Below are 4,785 nucleotides of genomic sequence, written 5' to 3'. Positions count from 1 at the left end.
TTGCATTTTCAAGGGTGAAATCCTCATGCGGTGTGAGGGTGTTATTGGATGAGGATGGGAGCGCTATGAATGTCATGACGAACATTGTGTACAAGGAGGTACTTCAAAAGATGCAATGAGGTGCATTGCTTTTTTGCAAGGATGCATACGGAGATGAATTTTTTCAGAGATGAATCTATTGAATTTTGATGGCTTTGTAGTCCTTGCTTGGTGTGTATGTGAGATAGCCTCAAAGCTGTATTCGGTTGGCATATACTCGATGGTAATTGAGTATATATTCCCTACACTATATATAAGTGTTTGCTTGACTTTTGCAGATGCCTACTCCAAGCTAGGGTTATTATCCAGCTTCTGAGTATCAGAAGGAACTGCAGTGTGACTTGCGCGCAGTGACAATGGATGATATTATAAGAAGAACGCTTGCAAGGGTCATTGAGCGTTTGTATGATGATGTCAACATAGAGATTTTACTTCCAGTCTTTATTGAGGCGGTGCATTGTGGATATGCTCAGTGCTTTCGAGTGCATATGGGTGAAGCTAAGCAAGACAAGAGGTTTCGGCGATCTCCCACTGATAGAATACCAAGGGGGTGGCCAGCATATGAATTTAAGGACCTCAGTTGTTTTGTGACGCTACATCAAGCTGTGACAATGCATGCTAAGTGGTTTGCAAGTATTAAGCCATGTATTGTTATTCCACTGTTAAGTGATATTTGTCAATTGTTGGATGTGTTCATATTTATGTTGTGAGCTTTTAAAATTTTAGGCGCAAGAAAGAGAGGAAAGACTATCATGTCCCCTGTACCATCACCGGGATGAAGAGTGGCAATGGGACTTGCTTCTCCTGGGCATGCTGTGTTGGATAATGGAATTTTTCCCAGTGATTCCTCAAAGAAAAGAAAGCTTCATTTTGGTTAGGCCCGATGGAAAGTTTCAACATCTTTGTAGTGTTTGGATGTAGTTGTATCTATATCTATATCTATTTATCATAGGTGTAATCAAGAAGTGGTACTTCGTGGTTTATTAATACTTGGATTTATGGTGCAAAGTTTTCGGCTCTGGAGCAAGTTTTGGTTTTGGGCTTTGCTTCACCTATCTGTATTTGAATCTTGGATATGCTTACACTTAGTGGTTCATTTCAGTGTAGCAATGTTTTTTCTGATTGTAACATCGAATGATCATGTAGAGCTACTTCTAGCTATTGCGCATAGCAAGTATTGTTGTTTTAATGTTAAGTCCCCTGTACCATCAACAAGACGAAGAGTGGCGATCGGACTTCTTCGCCTGGCCATGCTATATTGGAGAGTGGAAAATTTGCTAGTTATTTCTCAAAGAAAAGAAAGCTTCGTTTTGGTTAGACCCTATGGGAACTGTAAATTGTTTTGTAACATTTGGATGTAGATGCATAGGCACAATCAAGGAGTGACACTTTGTGGTTTGTTGATACTTGAAATTGTGGTGCAAGGTTATTGGTGCAATCTCTAGAAGAAACTTTGGTTTCGGGCTTTGCTTCACCTGTGTGGGTTATTAATACTGAGAGTTTGCATGCAATGCTTGGACAAACTTAAATTTCTGGTGTGGCTCATATATCTTTTATTTGTGGTTCGTTTCACCGTAAGAATGTTATTTCTCATTGTAACATCTAAGGATACAAGTTGTTTCTAATTGTTGTGCAGAGCAAGTATAGATACAAGTCTATAAGTTTGGTGCATGGTCATTGCATGTATATATGAGTCTATGTACTTTTTGATGCAAATGCATATTTGGCCTTTTATACATATGTGTGTGTGTGTGTGAGAGAGAGAGAGAGAGAGAGAGAGAGAGTGATTGAGTGAGTGTGGATACAGAGGGGGGAGATGTAAATGGGATGAGAGATAGAAGGGTTGTGAGTAGAGGAGAGTAAAGCATGTGATGTTTTTGTAATAGCATTATCCACTGTGCGATAGGGAAGTGAATATGCCGTGCGATAGCACGACAACTTCACTTCCCTCGCACCCAGCTTTTGCGAAGTGGGATAGCGTTCCTTGTGCACGAAGCGCGCCAGGAACGCTAGTACATATATAAATGTGCATGTAAAGAGAGGGGAGAATGTATGGAGACTTCAGAGCCGTCGTTAAAACAGATTCGGCAAAACCTCTATTCCAAAATAGGTAAAAGAGGGAGGTGCACACGCCGGACCATCTGAGGCCAACTGACACTACGCTACTTTCCTCAAACTGCAAAGAGAAGTATATAATAAATTTTTAAATAAACAATACACGATGTTCGGTTCTTTCTCTTTATCCCGTCACGCTGATGTGCCAAGCCCCTCCAGCGTCCGTCCCATCCTGTAAGTGGCTGCATTTGTTTTTTCTTTTTATTTGTCTTTCCCTTCCCCGCCCCCTTTTTTGAAAATAAATTTAAAAATCTAATTTAACAAAGGGCCCATTTATATCTACCTCCAGCCGCAAGAAAAACTTCACAAGGACACATCATTAATATATTGGAGTCTTAGAACCTCGTGCTTACACCGCCACCATGCCTAAGTTCATGTACTTAGGGCAACCATGCACATGTGACGACTTGTGTGGACCATGCAAATGGAATAACAAGAAACACATTGTCAAAAGGGGGAGAGAGAGAGAGAGAGAGAGAGAGAGAGAGAGAGATGCCTCCCTTGTCCCAAAACTTGGTTGTCTTTCAAGACTCCCTAATTTTAGTGACACTAGTAGAGCCTCATCTTTTTCAAAGGTCAAGTCAAATAGCTTGGTCACACTCGCTTCAACTTGACTTTCTAAAGTGTGCACATTGAATCATGACCTACATGTGGCCTAGCTCTTAATACCATATAATTATAAACATGCGTTTTGCATTCATTACATTACGTTAGTACTATTATACTTTATGATGCAAGCCAACCTCACAAAGATATATGATTTACACTAAAGGCTTAGAGCCTTATGCTTAGAACAATACACTTAGAACTGCATCTATTACAACATGCTTACTACTATTTCACTTCATGATGCAAGCCAATTCCCACAAACTCCCTTGTATAGAACCCCTTTCACCTAGGGTGAATGGTAGCTCAATATAGCACCAAAATAACCTTAAGCTTAGGGTTTTTGGACCATGACTAGTAGTACCAAAGTAATCTTAAGCTTAGGGTTGGACCACAACTATTGTAGGGGTTCCAAGAATATGGCAATACTTAGCAATCCTCATATAACACTTGTCTTCTCTTAATGTTTAGCACAATTATGTTTCCTTTTCTTCCTCTGAAAGTGATGAAGTATGGATAGTTCCTTCTACTCTGTCAAATTTGGTTTCTTAAGCCATTGAGTCGCAATAGTATTTCAATTTTTCAAAAATTAAAATGTTGTCCATGGCAAGTTTTACACGTCCATGGCAAGTTTTACACTAAGGCCTAGCCATGAGCTACTAATGAATTGTATATGACATGATTTTCAATCAAACATTTAAAGGAAATAAAATGATGGCATCAATGCATTTGTAGCCATGGTTTTTATCATTGCATATCACTCACACTCTCTAGCAATGATCACATTCCATACACACATGAAACCTCCCTAATGGTTGGCATAAAGTAAATTAGGGTTGTAATGTATGAGTTTGACCCAAATAAAAAAAGAGAAAAAGATCACATTCCATACACATATGAAACCTCCCTAATGGTTTGCATAAAGTAACATAGGCTAGGGACCAAACTGAAACTAATGTTGAAAGAATAAGGTTTACATTGGATGGTACCATGGCATGTAATTAAACAAGGCAAGAATCATCCCAAAGGTTTGAAACTAAAGTTGTAGCATTAAAGGAACAAAATGTTTAAAACAAATAATATTAACCTACACCACCACAATTGGGTGCAATTACCAAGATGGAGACAACTAGAAGTAAGGGCAATCAATAATCTTTCAAGATGACAAAAGCCATCATAGAGAAGTTTAAAAAATCCTAGTATTGAGTCATTTTAATGTCACGATGTATTTAGTTATGATTATAACTTATGTAGTTAACTTGTTTACAACTTAAGTAGTCCACTTTCCTTTTTGTACCAATGGCGCCAAAAGTGGTTTGTAATTAAAATCTTTGATGTGCATCTATTTGTCTATACACCTTTAACATGTCTTAAGGTACACTACAACTCACACACACTCTCTCTCAATCTCTCTCCATTATGGACAATTGTACTAATTATGAAAAAAGGACAAGATTACTAGATTGAAAAACACACATACACACACTCTCTCTTTGAGTGTCTCTCTACATAATGGGCAATTGTATTAATTATGACAAAAGGACAAGATTACTAAATTACAAAACACATGATTTTTGCGGAACCTCGTTACATAATGGCAAAATTGGAAGGAGATACTTCAGCTCAATTGAATGATCAAGAGGAGTTTTAAAAAAAATTGTATACGAATAAAAAGAGACACACACACACATTTGAGATCTCAAGGCATCTTGGCATTGACAATGAAAAACTCTCTTCTTTCTCTCTTGTAAAACTTTTGATTTAAGAGAAGCACATTGTTACTTTTTTGTAATGTCTTGTAATCTCTTTGCTACCTTTGTCAATGCACAATTGCTATGACACACGCACACACTCCCTTTTTCTCCTCTTGTAAAACTTTTGCTTAGAGAGAAGTGCATTGTTGCATTTTAGTGATGCATTGTAATATCTTTGTTAATGGACAATTGCTGTGGCACACTACCAACATCCACACCATCCCTATTACCAACACACACCACACTATTGAGAGCCAACCTTTCAGACAAG

Source organism: Lygodium microphyllum, chromosome 17, assembly GCF_053477565.2.
Source record: "Lygodium microphyllum isolate KBCC chromosome 17, Lygodium_microphyllum_v1.1.10, whole genome shotgun sequence".
NCBI classification, from domain to species: domain Eukaryota; kingdom Viridiplantae; phylum Streptophyta; class Polypodiopsida; order Schizaeales; family Lygodiaceae; genus Lygodium; species Lygodium microphyllum.
The sequence above is the reverse complement of the archived record's forward strand: the minus strand, read 5'-3'. Positions refer to the sequence as shown.